General features: G+C 45.8%; 1 protein-coding gene across 2 annotated transcripts in view; it reads left to right on the top strand.

The window, feature by feature from the left end:
- Window positions 1-3,399: 3,399 nt before the first annotated feature.
- The window catches only part of AZIN1 (antizyme inhibitor 1), a 40,723-nt gene continuing 21,894 nt past the window's right edge, over window positions 3,400-22,228 (top strand). The window contains exons 1-2 of one of the 2 annotated variants that reach the window (XM_073632066.1): window positions 3,400-3,687; window positions 20,731-20,861. The gene's annotated coding sequence lies outside the window, so the exon portion shown is untranslated. Of the gene's footprint in view, window positions 3,688-13,943; window positions 14,075-20,730; window positions 20,862-22,228 lie in introns of those variants that run through there. The other variant, XM_073632067.1, reaches the window with a different exon arrangement.

Genomic DNA, 22,228 nt, shown 5'->3' on the forward strand with positions numbered 1-22,228 from the left:
ATTTACAAGCCTTTACATTTTTTTTTTTGGTTGTAAATGTTTTCCTCTGAGTTTCCAAATGAAACTGTCCCCCAGTCGCACTGCCACACTCCTGATATACAGTGCCTTGAAAAAGTATTCATACCCCTTGAAATTTTCCACATTTTGTCATGTTACAACCAAAAACGTAAATGTATTTTATTGGGTTTTTATGTGATAGACCAACACAAAGTGGCACATAATTGTGAAGTGGAAGGAAAATAGTAAATGGTCTTCAAATTTTTTTACAAATAAATATCTGAAAAAGTGTGGCGTGCATTTGTATTCAGCCCCCTTTACTCTAATACCCCTAACTAAAATCTAGTTTGGATCCAAAAGAGAGACATCAGGGGTCTGTTTAGACACCTGATATTTCACCAAAGTCACCAAGGCTGCTAAAAAAAATGTTTAAACAATTTTTAAAAATAAAATAATAAAGCTAAAAAACTACTGATACCTTCCGCTGCTCTATTGACACCATCCACTGCTCTACTGACTCCCTCCTCTGGCCTACATGACGCTGTCCACTGCCACTAACCTCTGTCCTACTAACATGTCCTCTGCTTCACTGACACCGTCCACTGCTCTACTGACACCATCCTCTGCTTCACTGACACCGTCCACTTCTCTACTGACACCATCCTCTGCTTCACTGACACCGTCCACTTCTCTACTGACCCCATCCTCTGCTTCACTGACACTGTCCACTTCTCTACTGACACCATCCTCTGCTTCACTGACACCGTCCACTTCTCTACTGACACCATCCTCTGCTTCACTGACACCGTCCACTTCTCTACTGACACCATCCTCTGCTTCACTGACACTGTCCACTTCTCTACTGACACCATCCTCTGCTTCACTGACACCGTCCACTGCTCTACTGACACCATCCTCTGCTTCACTGACACCGTCCACTTCTCTACTGACACCATCCTCTGCTTCACTGACACTGTCCACTTCTCTACTGACACCATCCTCTGCTTCACTAACACCGTCCATTTCTCTACTGACCCCATCCTCTGCTTCACTGACACCGTCCACTTCTCTACTGACACCATCCTCTGCTTCACTGACACCGTCCACTTCTCTACTGACACCATCCTCTGCTTCACTGACACCGTCCACTTCTCTACTGACACCATCCTCTGCTTCACTGACACTGTCCACTTCTCTACTGACACCATCCTCTGCTTCACTGACACCATCCACTTCTCTACTGACACCATCCTCTGCTTCACTGACACTGTCCACTTCTCTACTGACACCATCCTCTGCTTCACTGACACCGTCCACTTCTCTACTGACACCATCCTCTGCTTCACTGACACTGTCCACTTCTCTACTGACACCATCCTCTGCTCACTGACACTGTCCACTTCTCTACTGACACCATCCTCTGCTTCACTGACACCGTCCACTTCTCTACTGACACCATTCTCTGCTTCACTGACACTGTCCACTTCTCTACTGACACCATCCTCTGCTTCACTGACACTGTCCACTTCTCTACTGACCCCATCCTCTGCTTCACTGACACCATCCACTTCTCTACTGACACCATCCTCTGCTTCACTGACACCATCCACTTCTCTACTGACACCATCCTCTGCTTCACTGACACTGTCCACTTCTCTACTGACCCCATCCTCTGCTTCACTGACACCATCCACTTCTCTACTGACCCCATCCTCTGCTTCACTGACACGGTCCACTTCTCTACGGACACCATTCTCTGCCTACTGACACCATCCTCTGCCCTACTGACACCATCCACTTCTCTACTGACACCATCCACTTTTAAGGTAGGCTAAGTTTATATTTTTACAGTGAAATTTGTTTTATTTATTTTTACATTTTCCTTACTATATAGTTAAGCTTTTCTAGGTCATTTCTTAAAAAAAAAAAAAAAAAGAAGGGTGCTGAACCCCATTGATCTTTAATCTTTTTCATGTTGTTCAGTTAGATCTCCAACTCTCAAAGGTTGTCTACCCTTGTTTTAAACTGTGTTGCTGGGGAAAATTGCTTGACACGTCACCCTAGGTAGGTAATTCAGGCCAACCAGGCCATCTGATTTTCCAGTTGACCTACACAGGTGCCCTTTGCCCCCACCGGTGCACTCTCTGCTTTGCCCCCCAAGCCCAGCCCAGTACAGCTCCTCCCTCCTAACCTGCTCAGCCCTTTTCAACCATGCACACAAGGTGGAATCCAGGAAGTAACTGAAGAAACGTAAAAAAAAAAAAAAAAGTTTAAAACAGGTAAATTTAATCTATTTACTAAGGATAGCAGCCTAAAGATTAAAGTGACATTAAAGGGGTTGTAAAGGTTTGCGTTTTTTCACCCTAATGCATCCTATGCATTAAGGTGATAAAACATCCGACAATACTGCCCCCCCGTTTTACTTAACTGAGCCCCTAAACCTGCTGCGCTTCGCCCCCGATGTCCTCTTTGCCGCTCAGCCTGGCCGTTGATTGGCTAGAGTGGACGGATTGAAAGCAGCGCAGCCATTGGCTCATGCTGCTGTCAATCACATCCAATGACGCGGCGCCGGGGGGCGGAGCCGAGTGATACAGTGAGCAGCTATATCACTGGAGCGCGCCCGCAAGAACACCATGCGAGAAACCTCGCACGCAGGTGATTAGTTCTTGCGGGGAGGAGCTGAGACAGCCGCTGAGGGACCCCAGGGTCCTGTCGAAAAAAGCCTACTACGATGTGCACATGCGCTATGGCGACGCCGCGCCAGCTGATCGGGAAATCAGCTGGAGTGCCCTTCCGTTCTGCGCATGTGCGGACACTTATCGAAGGAGGGCACAAATCGACAGAACACCCGATCACCACGTAAAAATAAAGGAAAGAAAAAGAAAACAAATGCAGCCATCACATCTAAGAATGGGTAAAGTGTAATATAATAAATGTTTGGGTTTGGATTGAGTACAGGTGTGTTGTATAAGGAGATTTGAAGATGAATGATCAGGGAGGGACAATGAGGAAATGTGAAGTTCAGAAGTCAGCCATCTGCAGTCACCCAGCATGAGTCACATCTCTCTGAAATCACAGCATACCCAGCAGATGTCTGCATTACAGCGAACTCTCTCCCTATGGGAATCCTCTTTCTATGAAAAGCCGAGTTTCCAGCGGAAAGAGTGACCGGCGTCCATGAACAGAGCTTCTCTCACACTTTCCATTGCTATCCTGCTCAGCAACACGCTGGGCTCACAGAAACCTTGCCCTCTTTACTGCCCACTCCAAAAATGGCGTTTTCTCGGCTTCAGCGGTGACGTCAAGCAACCCCCCCCCCCCCGGGCAGCCTATGAGAAGCCGCGGGGCTCGCTCCAATAGGCTAACGTCGAGTAGACTAATCCCCGCCCCTCTGCCGATTCTATATAAGGAGCCCTGTTCGCAGCCGGCCCTGGCTGGCTGAAACCTGTCTGACTTCACCTCCATTTCCACGCAGGCAGAAGACGGTCTCCAGGCTCCCCGGGCTTCCCTTCCTGGCTTCGTACGGACGGATTACACGCCGACACTGCGCCCATTCCCGCCCGTGCCGCCACCTGGGCTTATGGCAAGAGTCGCCTCGGCCATTTCTACCTTGTGTTCCCACACCACTCTTTAAAAATTCCGCCAAAAAAGAGAAGACGATTCCCCAAATCCTTTGGGCCGTTACCTCACGTAAGTAGAAGGGAGAGGAGGGGTGTTTGAATGGAGCGGACATGGCGGGGCCCCGGATGTACGGCTGCCCCTTTGTAGGCGGTGGTGGTGGGGAGGTGTATTGTAGTGGCGCCCTCGTGTGGCGGACGGCTGTTGCCTCGAGCTGTGAGGCTGCGCGTGACCGAGGCTTTCCTCGGGCCAGGCGCCTGTGGCTGAGGGGTGGAGGTCACGTGGTTATTCAGCCCCAGCTGCTGCAGGTTGGAAAGGGCGGGGCGTGGGTGACAGCGCGGGAGATTCAAATCTGGAAAGGCTGCGGGGTCACTGTGCACTGAGGAGGTTATACCAGTGGTGGTCTGTAGAGGGCAGTGGTGAGGAGGGGTCAGGCCGGAAGGACAGTGATTAATGCTCCAGTGCATGCAGATGACAGATCATCCTGGCTGTGCTGGTAGGGAGATCGGTCAGCCAACATCCAATGCATTGGGTGACCTCTTAGAGTCGGCCAGGGATGACAAACTGCCGGCCTTCCAGCTGTTGCAGAACTAGAAGTCCCATCATGCCTCTGCTTTTGGGAGTCATGCTTGTAACTGTCAGCCTTTTAATGCCTCATGGGACTTGTAGCTCTGCAACAGCTGGAGGGTCATCAGTCGTAGACCATGGCTATTAGAAGGCCTCCTAGTTCCCATGTTGGTAAAGGATTGTTTTGGAAGGGTTAAAGCCTAAAATCTATTGCAGTTTATTAAAGCAGAATTCCACCCAAAAATGGAACTTCTGCTTTAAGGGAGGTGACCCCCTGCTATGCCACATTTGGCATGTCATTTTTTTGGGGGGGGGGGGGAGGATACCCTTTTTTTTTAGAGGGTCCCAGCTCCCACTTCCTCCTGGGATACCAGAAGACAGATCACCTCTCGGCAATCATCTGGGACACATCACAGGCCCCAGATGATTGCCTGGCCAGTCACGGCGCGGCTCACGTATGTACCTGGCTGTGAAGCCATAGCCGGTCGCCCACAGTTACAATGCTTTAAGCTATCAGACTGACGATTCTACTGTCTGCTGTGCCCTTTTATTCAGAGGGGGGGGGGGGGGGGCGCTCTAATACAGGAGGTGTATTACTGGCCAGATCCCCAGGTGAAACCTAGGGCAACTATGTTTCACCTGGCGATCCAGCCAGTATTGCATCTCCTGTATTGGAATGCCCCCACTCTGGATAAAGAAGTACAGGAGGCTCAGCAGACAGTAGCATTGTCAGTCTGGGGACCGGGGAGTGTTTGTACTAGCAGATTTAAACACACTAAAGCCAAACTCCAGCTCATACTTTAAAAAGGAAGTAAACTCCAATGGGTTTTACTTCCTTTTTTTTTACCCTGCAAAGTAAAAGCATAATGTGCTAGTATGCATCACATACTAGCACATTATGTGACACCTGCAAACGAAGCCTGTGCCGTCCCCTCTGCGGGCCGCATCCACTTTCACGCCTCTTCCTTCGCCACGGACTCCGGCTCTGTGACTGAACGGAGCCGTGTGACTTCACTCGCTCGTAAAGAAACGGCTGTTTCTTAGCGCTTGCGGCGATGACCTCATCAACGCAGTATACAGTAAATATATCCTAAATGGCGCTTGTTTAGGAGATATTTACAGTACCTATAGGTAAGCCTTATTCTAGGCTTACCTGTAGGTACAACTTGCAAAGGGAGGTTTACAACCTCTTTAAAAGCTGTTACAGCAGTGTGTTTTACGTCAGTTTTGCTGCGTTTGCGTTTAGAAGCGTTTTTTTTTTTTCCAAATGGTCAAATTAAAAATGCAAGCTGTTACAGGCATTTGGCGTTTCAAATGCCTCTGAACATCTGTCCTGAACACATTTTTTTTTTTGCTTTCCAAAAAAGCCTCTAAGCTCAATTGCCTGGAAACGACTATAAACGACCCTGTGTACATGTACTGATAACAGAGTTCAGGGGCAGCTGAAAAAAAAACCCACCAAACTGCTCCTAAATGTCCTTTTACCTGCAGCAGCGAGGCCCTGTGCACACCTAGTTTTTTTTTTTTTTTTTATTCAAAACTGACAGCTCAGGTCAGAGCTGCTGTACCAACAATCTGATGTTAGTACAGCGATCTCCCCGCTGTGTTGTTGTGTTCTGGCAATGGGACGGCCCCCCTGCCAGAAAACTCCAGTCAGCGCTGTTACCCATTGGCTCAAAATGCCAGTCGGCAGACCTTTTTAGGTCATGACCCTTTGACAAAAGCCGGTCAAACAGCTGGCTTCTGTCTGACCGGCTGCCATACACAAAGGCCGAATGCCGGCTGGTTTTGAACCGACCGATGCCGCTCGACATTTGGCACGTGTATTGGGTTTAATTGCCCATTATAAAACTTTCTAGCCCATAGAATGTGGCGTGGTCTTCCTTCTAGTTGATGATCTTCCAGTGCCAGTTTGCTTCTGTGCCCTGTTCCTGCCCACTACTGGCAGCCTTTCTGCACTTGCTCCTAATGATGGTGGACTTTCTGATCACTGATTGGCTGCCACAGTGGTCACATGATAGGGAGCTCATCCTGCACTCACTCTGGGTACTGTTGGTGACAGCTCAGTCCCTGTCCTGGTAGAGTGCTCTCAGCAGAGAAAACCACCATGGACACTTGTGGACATTAAAGCTTGCCCTCCCTGCTGCAAATGTTTTAGGTGGTCAACAAGAGGTTCTACATTGCTAGCTGGAAATGTCTGGTGTTCATGGGTGTGCAGACCTGCCATTGGTCTCTTCTACATATTTCTTGGTAGTGACCTGTGGCAAGTCTGAATGTGCAGCGCCCCCCGGGTCTCTACTGGTTATTTGGCATTGTGCAGACATGAGGCAGATGTCTTCCAGGTGCCAATACCTAACGGGGACCAGCAGCATGTCTGGGTACGTGTGGGATCTCGCTGTGTGCGCCCTTCACCGAAACACTGCTTTCTGGTATGTGAGATATGGACATCTCAGGAGGCAGAGGGGGCTATCCCTACATCCTCTTCACCTAGATAAGGAATCAGGAAGTGCAGGAACACCAATTATTTGCTCATTTGGGGGGGGGGGGTCCACTTTAAGTCTGTCCTTTAGGGCTCTTTCACACGGACGTGTCTGTGTACGGACTCTGGTCAGTGGGGGATCGCCCTGTCGATCCCCGTGGATCCCCGCTGAGCAGGCAGATGACAGGTCTGTCTCTGCACACTGTGCAGCGACGGACCTGTCAGAGCGCCACTCTCCCCTATGGGGGATCGGATGAAGACGGACCTTAGAGTCTGTCATCACCCTATCCGCGGACGAATGGAAAAGTAGGTTTTTCCTCCGTCACTTTTTCGGAGCGGGTTGGATGTCAGTGGACATGTCATCGCTGACATCTGTCCCTCCATAGACCTCTATGGAGTGTCTGTTCAGGCCCGCCTAAAAAACTGACAGGCGGACCTGAATGGTCCATCCGTGTGAAAGGGGCCTTAGGGAGATTTCCTTTTAATTCCTGTTCTGAAGATGGAACAGAAGGTAACATTTCCCTTCTTGAATAGTTGTCACCAGAAAGGGGTAATAACTTTTTAAATTAGCAGAGGAACGAACTACTGTTGACATAAAATCGTTGGAAACATGTCCTCCATATAGGGTGTACAGCTTATTTAATCAGTATAAGAAGGGGTGATACACTTTTAGATCTCCCATTGTTTTCTGCTCCAGTAATGGCCTTCAGGACATAGATGAGCAGCAATGGAAACCTGCCAGGTGTTCCGAACTCTTGCTGCTCTATCCAAAACATTAACAGATTTGTGTACAGTAAGTAGTCAAGTGGATTGTCATCTTTCATAGATTGCTTTTGTTAAATAAGGCTCACCATACACACTTCACTTTCTCTTGTTCAGCCTGCGGCTGAGCGATACTTTGTTTCCCAATCAATGCTAATAGCTTAGATCTCCACTGCTGGCTATTGTATTTAGGCTGCTGCAGCACCCTTTGAGCACCCAAACAGTGACAGCATCTGAATGTAGTTGCTGTTTGGCTGGTAATTTTCTGTCTGACTCATTTGGCTTTTGTCAAACTGGTACCAGCAGGGCTGCCCACGGCTCAGATTTCAGCCAGTTCAGCAGGGATCAGATGAAGTTCTCGCCGTGTATTGCTGGCCTAAGCCTGTTTCAGTCATTTGCACCTGTTAAGGTTGGGGAGTTCATTTAGAGAGATGGTTTCTATTTAGATTTGTTCCTATAAAAGTTTACTAGTCTACATGTGGGAGATTCCATGTTAGGATTTGGATCTGAATGCAGAATTTTGTAAGCTTTTCTGTATCCCCTTCTGGTATTGGCACCCATACCTTATGGTTAAAAATGAGGCCAGCCTGTCAATTGTGTACCTATTGTCTGTCTGGTGGGCTGCGAGTGAATTCACTCTCATGCAAAGTTCCAGGTGCCACCGCTGTCTGGCACCGGACATTATAATCAGGTAGTGGTGGCTGCCAGGAGGAACTGCAGGGTGGGATACGATCTGACACAACCTGAAGTACTCCTGGAGCTCTGCAAAAAATATACTTGCCTCCTGACAGACAGTTAAAGGATAAGTTCATCTTTTGTAAAAAAAAAAAAAAAAGCAGATTTTGCAGGTAAAAGTGCATTTATTTTTTTTTACACTGCAGCCTGTATAGCATTGCACTTATGGTCAGCAGATTGTGGGTGCAATGCCAGGATCCTGCAGACTGTCAGCCCATACCTCCCATACAGGCAGACAGTCACTGAACTGAACCTTAGGAGTGCTCACCAGCATTCTTTTGGTTCATTGAGAACAATGGCAGATGGAACCTGTAGTCTATTCACAAGAAACTTGATGAATGATGCAGCCATGAGGGTGGAAGATACCCAACCTTTCACAATGAGGCATGGCGGGGGTGTGCAGGCATGTGCTTTTGTTGCGTGTTACACCCTGAATATGGGTGTAACATGTTACTAAAAGTGAACTTAAAGGATAATTATAGGATTTTTTTTCTGTGGCTGGCTAACATAGCAGTAGGGTCACTTTAAGCTGTGTAAAGATCTGGCTGGTTGTGAACCTGTTCTTTGCCTCATGCAGGACAGACTGATTTAAATGCTCCGTGTCCTGTTGCTTATCCTTGCCTTCATTTTTTCCTCAGCGGGGTGAATGAGAAGCCTCGTTGAAGGTCCAGGTGTCCCTGGAGTATAGTCAGAGCTACCCTCTTCTCTGCTCTCATGTGAGTGGCTGGTCAGGCTCACAGCGCTGCATTGTGGGAGGAAGGGAAATGAGTCATTAATTCATACAAATCCTGGGGATCTCCACTCCAGATGGCCAAACGGGGAGGGAAGAGCATATGCAGGGTTGGGCATTAAAGCGGATTTCCAGTCCCCCAAACTTTTTTTTTTTGACTGCTCTGTAATTGTCAAAACCTGTAAATTAACATTTCTAACATGTCATATTTTTGTGCTTTTACTTTCTTGAAAAAGTTTGTTACAGATCTCAGAAGCAGGCAGGTTCCATTTTAGCATCTGAAGCCCTCCTGTGTAATTTCCTTTATTTCTGTGCATGTGCAGTAATGCCTCAGTGAGGCCGTCCTCCTTACTGACAGGTTGCTATAGCAATGTCGGCAGAAGTTCCTGTCCCATTGCTATAGCAACATGTCAGAGGAGAGGAAGGTAATAGAAGTTGGATCAGAGAGGGAATTATCCCGATTGCAGTGGCGCCACTAGGGGGTGCGGTCCGCTCCTGGGTGACACAGTCCTGAGGGTGGCAAAAAACAAGGCTTCCTTTGGTAGTTTATTTTCAGCAGAAACCTCTGGCACTGCAGTGTTTTCCTTCTTACTCACTACTCTGTTTCTGAGTCTGTGCCTGACGCTATATCTAATCCCCGGGTGGCGGCGTGGCTGCCGCTGCACACTGTGTCCTCTCCAGCTGCCGTCTGGGTGTACTGTGTACCAGTGGTGCTGCGGGGGCATGTGCCAAAGACTGTACCTGGGTGACACCCGCCAGAGGGGTGACACCATCAAGGAAGCTGTCAGTTGTAGTGGGGCTGTCAAGCCTCCTGACACCGCCCCATCAATGACTTGGTGGCAGGGCCAGGGCGCTGCAGCTCAGCTGAACTCAGGCAGCAGCGGTGTGATTGGGGGGGGGGGGGGGATGGGGGGGAAGCTACGTGCTGTCAATGTTAACCCCGCTTGCCTCCCTTTCTCCTGCAAGGGATTTGGGGATTTTTAGTTCATTCACACAGAGCGGTGAGATGCACTGATTTTAAAAACATGTAACATCTTCCCAAAGGTGAACTTATCCTTTAAACCTGTGATTTTGCAACATGGCAACAGGTATGCTTAAAAGCAAGTTGCACCCATTTTCTGAACTTTCTCCGTATTGCATCCCCTCAGCTCATCCTTTTTACAATGTCCCTTTTTCTGCTTAGAAATACCTTCTTCTCGACTTCCGCCTGTCCCCGCCTAGGCGATTTAGTCACTAGGCGATTTGCAAGGGTTCCTGGGACAGCACATCATGTATCCAAGGAGTCTTTGCAAATCACCTGCTCACGAAATCTCGTGTTCTTTGCAGACAGGAAATGACACGAACGGGTGAGAGACTCTCTCTTTTCTGCAGACAGGAGAAAGGGAGGCAAGCGGGGTTAACATTGACAGCACGTAGCTCCCCCCCCCCCCATCACACCGCTGCTGCCTGAGTTCAGCTGAGCGGCAGCGCCCTGGCCCTGCCACCAAGTCATTGATTGCAGAGAAGAGAGGGTGTCTCACCCGTTCGTGTCATTTCCTGTCTGCAAAGAACACGAGATTTCGGGAGCAGGTGATTTGCAAAGACTCCTTGGATACATGATGTGCTGTCCCAGGAACCCTTGCAAATCGCCTAGTGACTAAATCGCCTAGGCGGGGACAGGCGGAAGTCGAGAAGAAGGTATTTCTAAGCAGAAAAAGGGACATTGTAAAAAGGATGAGCTGAGGGGATGCAATACGGAGAAAGTTCAGAAAATGGGTGCAACTTGCTTTTAAGCATACCTGTTGCCATGTTGCAAAATCACAGGTTTAAAGGATAAGTTCACCTTTGGGAAGATGTTACATGTTTTTAAAATCAGTGCGTCTCACCGCTCTGTGTGAATGAACTAAAAATCCCCAAATCCCTTGCAGTTGTCGGCTTGTAGTTCGCAATGAACTAACACAGTGCTGTGGAGCGTTGTGGTAGTTCTTTGATTCTTTCTGTTAGTGTATCTGCTTGTCCATACGGGATGTACACACACATATACTGACAGATCTGCAGGAGACCTGCATGGCACCAGCATTCTGATCACTGATGAAATGCTTTACAGGCTCCAAATAAAAATAACTGCACATTTTTTTTTACCTGCAAAGAAAACTTATCCTTTAAGCGAATGGCAAAGAAACAGGTTTATATGAAGTCTTCCCTCCCCCAGCAGCATACATATAACTACCTTTCAATCTGCTAAGCTGCTGCAAGCAAAGCAGAGCCCCTCTGTAAGGTACTGGTCGCAGTTTATACAGGGCTATGGCCCAGCATCATCGCAAGGAATAGTCAAATGATTCTATATATCCATAATGGTATATACTACAGCTCCCAGCAGGGAATTCAGGGAGAGGAGGGAAATAGTAGCTAATGTGTTCTAGTGACGGGTTCTTTGATTGGATTCCAGCACTAAACCAAGCCTTGGACAGTGGCTGGTCATAAGTGTGCACAATAGTGGAATGTAAAAGTCTTAGCAGTGAGTAGATGTCTTTGTGCCAGTCCTATGTAAGTGGTGGTTGATTTGGGGTGGTCGCTTCCCTTCTAGGTGCCCATTAAATTGTAAATCTAGCTTTTGGTGTGCCTTAGGCTGGGTTCATTCTGTCACACTCAAAGTTTACAGCGGAGTGCATTATGATTGCTGGTGTGCTGTTCCTTCTTATAGGACCACACAACACTTGGTAACACAGTCATGTTATGGTGCGCTCTTTACAAAATTGTCTCATGACCCTGTTTTGGTGCGCATGAGAATACCGGCACAATTAACTTCCCTCTAATTGAACCGATAACCATGACTGCTGCTCATCATAGCCTGTTAGCCATGTCTATTTTTAACACTGTTCATGTCTGTCACATGGTGACCATGGTAGATTCTGACTTGTGATTTCTGCTTGCTGTACTTCTCACATTGGTGACGCTTTTATTCAGCTTGCCTGAACTAAAAGATGATTGCTGTGGTGCATTAGCCTAGTTAGTGAGCGGTCTAGACAGTTTGCTAATTGGTTTACCAACAGGTAGCATGTTTGTTGCAGGAATATATTAAGCCGTAAATCGATTAAAGAGCTTTTAGGTACAGAAAACAGTTATCCTATGTACAATAAAGTATAAAACTGGGCCAGGTTATGTGCATTTTATTTTTAATGTCTTGTAGCAGTTGGCTCATTTCAAAGTATTACATGCAGAAGAATGCTAATCTTAAAGTTTGTTGAATCAAATTTTGTTTTAAAACCAGACAAACCACTATGTTCTATAGCCTTAGACCTCCTTCACATGGCTGTTTACTGCATCCACTGGATTCCAGTGGCAAGAATCGGCAGATTCCTGAGGCTGCAATGACAGGCATGCAAATAGCAGCTCAGCCTATATAAATGGACAGGCTGACCGTGGCTTCTGCTCCTAACATGTAGCCACACACCACAGGATTACCTGATGTTTAGGGATGGCTGTCTGAGTCCATGATCTGTAAGCGGTGTCCAGGCTCAGATATCTGTCCATAACTGCGGTGTGTACGTGGGAACAGTGGCGGCTGCTGTCAGCCTGTCATTCGTTTTCTTGGGTAATTGGCTGCTGCTATTTGATGCACCTGTGACTCCAGACACAAGAATCCAGTGGATGCAGCTAAATGGCCGTGTGACACCCCGTTCACACTTGTGTGACTTGTTATAGGATTTTGGACATCAACGTTGTCTGATTTCTGCTCTATTAAATTGTATTGTAACTGTATGGTTTGCCTTGATGTTGTAAAGCACTGCACAAACTGTTGATGCTATAAAAATACTGTATAATAAGTCGTACCACATGTTTTGCAGTAACTATATATGTGGAACTTCAGTTATATTTTCATCTTCCCCTCTATTAAATCTTCTTCCCTTGTTTTAACTTTGGATAGTAAAATACCTTATTCAGCCCACTTCCTCGTCTGGTAAAATGCCTAGGCTTATGATGACATGCACAGCTCACTCGTGAGTTTGCCGGGGGGGGGGGGGAGTCATAAGAGGGCCAATGAGAGCTGGAGGTGTGGCTCTGTGTGAATCCAGAAAGTGAACAGGCAGCAGCTTCAGCTGCCCACAGTTAAAAACGTTGCTGCCAGACTCAAAGGGAGATTTCTGCAGCATTTTTGGCAAGTACAGAATCACAGTATAAAATATGCAAAGTGGTTGGAGGGAAGCTTCAGAATGGCAAAGATGTTTTTTACACATTATGTGAGCAGACTGCAGTTCCTCTTTAAAGTTGTAGCAACTTCAGAGTAGTTTATGCACTACTTTGGTCAGACTTTCATGCATCTTGAGGGCCATAGACTTCCATGCTAACCCTTAAGATGAATAAAAGGCACACCTGAATGTTTTATATGCAACAGTGGGTCTGACTTTTCAAAGGTACAAGTCACATTCAAGTCCCACCCATCCAAAGTAGCAGGATTTTGGAGTCATACAAGTGTGAATGGAGCCTGAAGGAGGCCTAGGGCTGGCTATACAATCTACCATTTTCTTGTACAATTTTCCTTTACATTTAGCAAAACCGTATAATATGAGGTCAAACCTAAACGATTGCAATTTGTATGCAACCAGGCAGGCCCTACACTACATAGTTGAAGGTAAATCTAAAGGAAAATAGAAAGTTGTGTAATGTATGGCCAGCTTTAGTCCTCCACACAGGTAAACCACATTGAAGGACATGGACACTTGTGCATTTGTAGCTGCCTGCAAAATCGTTCTGCTAACACTGATCTATAGCATGAGAGTGCCATTTATTTCTTGTAGATGCAGAATCACAATGAAATACAATTCTTCACTGAGTTAAGACTGTGTATGTTTTAGCTATTTTTCTGCTTGGCAGTTAAAGGGTTCATTTTATTTTAGTGGGCTGGAGATTCCACCCAAGTCATGCCCCTCTTTGGCGCCGGCTTTCCCTTTTGCCATTCTCTATTATCATTTTTGGGGTGGTGTGGTGGTAAACAGTGCAAATGGAGGGAATGTAGGGTGGGGTGAGGGATTTCTTTCCGGTCTGGGCCAGCCCAAGCTAGTTTTCTCCTTCCTGTCATTAAATGAACAATATAATGCGCTGGTGTCTGGGCTCACTCTCAGTCTGATGGACCAGCTGAGCACATCATGAAGTTCCTGCACTCTGCTATAGCAGCCTATGGAAGATGGCTTGTTTAAATGTCTCAGGTAAATGCAATCGTTTACTTTGTAGATTTTGACGTTATTTACTGTAATCATCGTTGTAGATGAAAGTATAGGGAAGCTGGAGTTTGATGGTTGAGAATATACAAGTACTTTATAGTGGGATTCCTTGTGTGGGCTGGTGACTGGCAAATGACAATTTGTGGGCTCTTGTAGATTCTACTATAGGGTAGAAGAGCAGTGTGTCCATACAGAGCTTCTTATGTCAGGTCATCGGCAGCAGGCAACCCCCCCCCCCCCCCCTCCCCCCACTCTGCATCGGGAGATGTGGTCTCTGCTCTGATCAGCCCTGATTAGATCATTTAGAGTTTGTACCCACACTGAACTTTACTGCTTTCACACCAACACATTCCTTGTAATCAATTTCACCTTAATCTGTGTGAACAGATTAATACCTGTGCTCTGAAGTTGAATGTCTAGGAAGAAAGTTTTTATTAATGTGATGCCTCTGACGGTTTCTAATGCTTAATGTATTTATACTGTTTCTTAGCAGTTTCATCTGACAACAGATCTATTGAATGGTGCTTGTGTTAGTAATGAGTTGACATGTGTTGTCCTGGCTTCTTAGGTGATCTTGACACTTTAGATGGATAATCATGTAGGATTAGCTAGGAGTTGTGTTGCAGAATACACATCCGTGAATGAATCATTTGCTGTCATAACATAATTTTGTACCCGTGCATGCTGCATTTTTTCCCAGATATTTGAGATTTTGCATTCAAATATATAAAAAAAAAACATCATGTTGGTATAAAATAGATTGTGATAAGACAAATGCAGAGCATAGATGAGTGAAAAGCATCTCCTAATTGACATTAAATTCTTACTAAACGTGCACAAAGTAAGGCTACACTCTGTTCCCGAGGGTTATGAGACCTATTGCCTACTACTACTACTCCAGACCAAGAATTACTAGTACCCAGGAATAGTAAAGATAGTGTGCTGTCAGGAGTAAAAAAAAACCTGTCACATAGTATTGCAGTAGTGAACAATGTTTGAGACCGATTTACAAGAAGATTGCATCTTAATTCTTAAATTCCCATCGGCTTCTAAGTAGCACCACTGTGTCAATATATAACACATGACCACTTGTGTAGCTGACATAAGAATAACTGAATGTAATGCGTGTGTGGGGACCGGCTGTAGGTGGTTGGGGATTGTAGGCACTGTCACTACAAAATGTGAATGATGGCTTGCCGGATCTTCATTAGATGGATGCTTCATTCTGATGATTTGCAGAATAAATCCTCCAAGACCTGTCCTTACCATCTTCAGCTGTCATCTAAACATGTTCACTAAAACATTGCAGTGATTTTGTCAGTCATTCTTTAAGACCTGAAGTACAACAGAGCTTTAACACTTCATGGTTGACTTGGAAATGTCAGAGGTTGTTATATTTTGACAATATAGTCAATTGTAGAATATAGTGATTGGTTGAAGAATGTTACCAGTCTGGCTAAAGCCAACCGCTAGGTGAAACCTAACGTATGTATTATGTTTGGGATCAGGTATCCTGATACGTAGATTGCTTAGTCAATTTTTCTGCGTATTCTCTTACTGGGGATCCTGCCAGTAACAGCACTTCTGTTGCAGGCTAACTTAGAAGCTGCATTGTCAGCTTGCAGTGTGTGCGCCTGATGTCGGGGCGTCCCCTCAAGCCCTACTTAATACCCAAATCTCTTGAAACAGTGATGTGCACAAGGGCCTTGGCTGTCCCGGGTCTCTCTCACAGGCTGAGGCACAGCCATTGGCTCCCACTACTGTCAATCACAGCCAATGAGGAGAGCAGGGGCAGAGCCACAGCTCTTATGGATGCATAGAGCGGGGCTTGGGAGTGAGCACGCACCAGCGCCCCATAGCAAGCGGCTTGCTATTGGGGGTTCTGGTCAAGGAGGAGGAGCCAGGAGCGCTGAAGGGGGACCCGAGAAGAGGATGGGGGCTTAGCTGCTCTGTTCAATTGTTTAGCACAGAGAAGCATGATGTGTAAAAAGAAAAAAAGAACCTTTAATATCACTTCTATAGGGAACTCTATAGATACATACTAAAAATAAACTTGAGGTATATATACTTTAAGCTGTCAGCCCCTGGCTTCTTTGTCTTGGATAATCTCCAACAGCAAAATTCCCAGTACATAATTTCTGGCTCTGTTCTGTCTGCTTGAAAATTGGGAGTTTTCCACTCCTAGTTGCATTCACCACAATCATAGATATCATAAAGTAGACAAGAATTTCCTGGTGCTTATTCACATCAGCAGGTATATGCCAGGATGTATAATGCACACGTGCTGCTGTGTCCTGCATTGGTAAAGCGCATGTGTTTTTTTTTTTTTCTTCTTCCTTTTTAACTTCTATTGAATTCTGTGGCAGCATGTTATGATGGGTTTTTTTTTAGCAGACACCAAGGCAGTGTGCATAAGGCAGATTGCCTTGTCTGTGGCTTGAGACTGTTGGGGGGTACACAGCCCAATTCATATGGTTTGAACAAGCCCCTAAAGTGGTGATACAAGTTTTTTCAACATTTGCCAAAAACTGAAATTCATTTTGTGGAACGGGCTCTTTAAATTAGAAATTGCTTATGTCATTGTATGACAGCGTAGCAACGTGTCAAAAAGACCAAAGTACACAGAGTTCTCTACAATTATGTAATTTTTTACAGATAGACAAAAAAATATCTCCAGTGAGGTTGTTTTCAGTCCTCTGTGGAGGAGAGAAATCCCTTCTCTGTTCAGTTACCATCAGAATAATACTATGGAGGAATCCTATGAAGTACAGCAGGCAATGCCAAGTAAGCTAAAAGGGAAAAATTTAAATCTATACTGATCAGCCAAAACATTATTGCCACCCACCTAGAATTGAGTAGGTCCCCCTTTTGCCACCATAAACCGTCATGAATGGCAGGACCAAGGTTTCCCAGTAGAACGTTGCCCAAAGCATACCTGCCTCTGTCGGCTTGGCTTCTTCCCATACTGCACCCTGCTGCCATCTTTTCCTCAGGTATGCAAGATACCTGGCCATCCCGTGATGTAAAAGAAAATGATACATCAGACCAGTCCACCTTCTTCCATTGCTCTGTGGTCCAGTCCTGATGATCACGTGCCCATTGTAGGCACTTTTGGCTGTGGACACGGGTCGGCATGAGCACCTCGACCGGTCTGCAGCTGCACAGCCCCATACACAACAAACTGCAATGCCCTATGTATTCTGACACCTTCCTATCAGAACCAGCATTGCTTTTAGCAATTTGAGCTACAGTAGCTCTTCTGTTGTATTGGACTACACAGACTAGTTTAAAGGGATTTGTTGAGAAGCCTTTAGTGTAGCTGGTAGGTCCAGAGCATAAATGATGCTTTGATTAGTTTAATGCCACTATTCTAAGTAATGTCCAAACTTAAAGTAAAGTCAGAAGGTTTTTTATCTTAATGCATTCTATGCATTAAAAAAAGTGTAGCAGCCACCCCAGCCCCCCTAATACTTAGCCCCATCTCTCTCCAGCGATGTCCACAAGTGCCTCGGCTGTCCGGGACTCTCCTCCTAATTGACTAAGACACAGCAGTGGTGCCATTGGCTCCTGCTGCGGTCAAATCAGTCAGTTAGCCAGTCAGGGGAGAGAGATGGGGCCGAACGGGGGTCTGTGTCTGAATGGACACAGGGAGCTGTGACTCAGCTTGGGTTCCCCATAGCAGCAAGCTGCTTGCTGTGGGGGCCCTCGACAGGAGGGAGGGGGCCAGGAGAGCCAAAGAGGACCCGAGAAGAGGAGGATGTGCGCTACCCTGTGCAAAACCAACTGCACAGAGCAGGTAAATATAACTGTTATTTTTTAGAGCAAATAAACTTTACAATCACTTTAAAGTAGAACTCTGGGCAAACATCAACATGAATGCTGCAGTCCATGGTGGAGGAGGACCTGCGGGGCACGGGGGGGACCCAGAGGAGGACACCTGAGGCTGGGGGGGGGGGTGGAGGAACACATGGGACAGTCAGGGGTGATCAGTGTGGCAGCGGGGGGCAGTTACAAGCACCAATCCCCCTGTATAGCCTTTCAGTAAAGCAGCTGCAGGAGGGAGAAGCGTCTGTCAGCTGCTTTATTGAAAGGCTATGGGGGGGATCAGTGCTTGTAACTGCCCCCACCGCACTGATTCCCTATGAGGATGCCCGGCCCCCCTGCTACACTGAAGATGCTTGGTCTGATACAAGAAGTGTCGGAGCATTTGCACGAGTGCCAATTCTCATGCAAATACTTGGTATTGGCGCAACCCTATTATATATAATGTGTAAAAAAAAAAAATATATATATATATATATATATATTTATATTCTGTCCATTTCGGCCAAGTGCATCCTGAAGTTTCAGTCCGGAATTTCAGTGCACTGCTAGTTCTCATTTTTTCCATATGCATAAAGTTGACCTTTGAAACCGCTGACAGCTTGGCTAAAAATGCAAAACAATAAGGGATCTATTGGTTAGATCAACAGGTAATTTGTTATGCCAGCCATACAGTGTTTGAATTTTGGTTTATTCCCACTGAATCTGTGAATTTTTGAGCCATGGGTGGCCTCGTCTACAAAGTTAATGAAAAATCATGTAAGCCGGGCGGAATATTCTCAACGGAACAGTGACTTGTATCCAATCAGACACAGTCACTGTTCAGTTATTCAGACAGCTGCTGGTGCTATGATAGTAGTGATTTCTTCCTCTTATCCTGTTTAGTGTGACTGGAGGTGATCCCAGTGATTTGTTTTCATGCTTAGTCTGAGGAATATCTAATTGTGTATGGCAAACTTTACAGTGGGTACCCAAACTACTGTTAATGCTATTGGCAGACTGAAAAGTGTATGTAGATTTTAATTATGCACATAGTTGTACTTTTAATCTTTTATTGTAGGTATTTGTATTGACTTTTAATTATCTTTGGACTGACCTCTCAGAAATGTTTGGTAACATTTCAGTGATATTCCTTTATACATTGTAGTTTACAATTTAATAGGAATACTTATTAGTTATATAGGTCAAAAAGCCACTAGTCCATCTAGTTCAACCAATTAAAAAAACAAAACCAATAGAAAACTCCATATACTCCTATACCCATAGTTGATCCAGAGGAAGGCAAAATAAAGCATAATCCAATTTGCTCCAATGGAGGGGAAAAATTTCCTTCCTCAACCTCTGAGGCCATCGGATATTCCCTCAATCAGCTACCTCTGGCGTTCTTGTCTCTAATTAGAGGTCATAGATACAGAATATGTTCCACTATAAGATTGTCACACTTCCAATTCTTGGCAGTAGCAAATCACCAAAGTAAGACCCCTTTCACACTTGGACCGCCTGAGCATTAGCGGTAAAGCGCAGCTCGTTTTAGCGGCAGTTACCGGCGGGAGTGGGGTGCTTTTAACCCCAAAGAAGGGGTTAAAAGTGCCGCTGCCCATTGATTTCAATGGCAGGGGCGGTTTAGGAGTGGTGTATACACCGCTTCTGGACTTCCCCCAAAGACTCTGCTTGCAGGACTTTTTTTTTTTTTTTTTCCTGCAAGCGCACTGCCCCAGTGTGAAAGCACCACTGTGTCAGTGGCAGCTGCAGGATAGAGGGAGTGCAGTTAAAGCGGAGTTCCACCCAAAAGTGGATCTTCTGCTCATTGTACTCCTTCTCTCCCCCCCCCCCCTCCCCCGGTGTCACATTTGGCACCTTTCGTGGTGGGGAGGGGGGGGGGGGGGGGGGCAGGATACCTGTTTTTTGCAGGTATGCTGTCCCTATTTCAGGGAGCCTTAGCCGCGGGTATTGACGTCACTGCGGGGCTCCTTCCTCCTACCCCGGCCGCCGGGCCTGTAGGAGAGAGGAACGACGCATGCACAATGGGATAACTGGCGTGAAGCCGTAAGGCTACACTGCTGGACTCCCTTACTCGCAATGGAGGCGGCAGCACCCGACAGCTGATGGAAACATCAGCTGCGGTGCATTAAAGTAGTATGTGTAGCTGCTGGCTTTTGATTTTTGCAGTGGTAGGCAGACCTCTGCTTTAACGGCTGGGCCGTGGGAGCTTATAGGTAGCGTTATGATTCCAGAAATTGTGGGGCGCCCCCTTGCACAAGGAGCCAGAGTTGCTATGTCATCTGACGGAAAAGGTAAGTAAAGCAGATCTTTTACATAGGGCATGCAGGATAGGTGGGAGAAGGAGGGGGCAATGTTTGAGGAATAGTGATTTAGCCTTTACTAACACTTTAATGATTCTATAGCTGGCAAGTTGAATCACTAGTTGCTCCAACACAATTATATCTGTTAAATGTCCCTGCCTGAATCTTTTACTCTGGTAATTTCTTTCTATTAAGATCTAGTTTAGGATACTGGTTGTCTTGATTACAGTCTACTATTTAAACTTTTTTTGTAAGGGACCCACCCATAAACATGTACTCAGCTTTGCGTGTGCATGTGCATGGCTGGAGATTGTTCTGAATGCAAGCTTATGTAGCTTTTTCGGGAGTGAATGTTGTACTTCGTTGTATAGGAGTACCTAAGCATGGAAATAGACAGTTTGTGTACTGAACTGTTATAGCAGTAATTTAATAGTTTAATGTTAAATGTTGGGTTGTTGGCTTTTTCTGTAGTAGTTTAACCATTTTCCAGCTATTAAAGTGTTTTTCTTTTTCTAGGGCGGATTTTCTGCATACAACTATCCAGCGGGGCTAGGAAAGGCGCTCTATAGAGAACAGTTCGACTTCAACGCAGAGCCACCTTGGCATCCTAGCTGATGATAGGAGGTTCCATCTCCTAACTTGTCCATGTAAGTTTCCATTTTCATTGTAGAAATATTTCTTCCACCTGAAAGTGAAATGATTTTCTTATATGCTTTCTTACATTACTTGCCTTACTAAGACCGTCCCCTTATAGAGAACAACTTAAAATTTGGAGTAGGTTTGGTGTATGATTTAATCTATCTTTCCGAGTTAGCCCCCTCAGTCACACTGGTGCAGTATTGACAGTTTCAAATTTGCATGGCAAGTTGCACCTTATTGTCCGCATTGGAAGCGGTTAAATCGGGCGGAGTCACACCGATTTTAAAAGTAGTTTCTCTTGCATTTACATCTCAATTTTTAAAATATGGACAACCCCGTAAATTGAGAAATAAAATGGTAGAGAACATGACTTGGGATTTTGCTTTAGGCCCTGTTCATATCTTGACGTTTCAAATCGCGAGTGGAAATGCCGCCATTGGAAATAGCAGGAAATCGCGGGAAGCCCGTGCGATCGCCATAATTTCTAATGGTACCCCGATCGCGCCGTGATTCGATGGGCGCCAATCATGGTAAAATTGCCCAAACAGAATCGCGGCACGCCAGTCGCTCAAAAGAAGCTCTTATACTACTTTTGGGCGACAGGCGTCCCGCTGTTCCATTTGTGTGAGTTTACCACGATTGTTGCTCGAACAATCGTGCGTGGAAAAATCTCAGATTGTGAGAGGTGCCATTGGAAGTGACGAGAATCACACGGGCGTCCCGAGATTTTTTTTTTTTATTTTGAATTGCTGGCAGAATCACGGCGCTTTGGAACACCAAGATGTGAACGGAGCATTAAAAGCAAGGTTCTTGGGTCTGTAGCTCCAGCAATGAAGTTTTTTTTTTTTTTTTTTTTTTCTTCAATTGTCCAAGACTATTTGTAGCAATTGTTTGCTAACATATGTAGCAAGTGGCTCCATGGAATAAGCTACCATCAGGGCTAGATATGTAGAAAAACTGCCTAGAGAGAAAAAGGGATCCCATATTCTGTTTTCTGTGGATTGGGTTTTAGGTGAACACCTGGTCCATAGGAAAAGGTGAACCATAGGATTGTCCATGTAAAAGAGGCCTAATAGCCTGTGTATCTTAACGTAAACCTGTCATGCTAATGAATACAGGAAATGTTTACTGACCACCTTTTTAAATGTTTTTAAAAATAGCATTAATATAAATTGCTGCCAACATGTAAAGCTTCTGACATCGGCCACCGTGCCGGAGCTCTGAATAGCTTGTCATTCTAAACAGTTTATACGCTTTCTAGAATCTGGTGTTTATACATTTGTCATCAGTGAATGCCAGATATAGCTCCATTATATGGAGTTTTTGGATGAAGTCCGCTATTTATAGCAGAAATGTAAACATGCTATTTTGGTTC

Source organism: Aquarana catesbeiana, linkage group LG05 (genome assembly GCF_042186555.1).
Source record: "Aquarana catesbeiana isolate 2022-GZ linkage group LG05, ASM4218655v1, whole genome shotgun sequence".
In the NCBI taxonomy this organism is placed as follows: domain Eukaryota; kingdom Metazoa; phylum Chordata; class Amphibia; order Anura; family Ranidae; genus Aquarana; species Aquarana catesbeiana.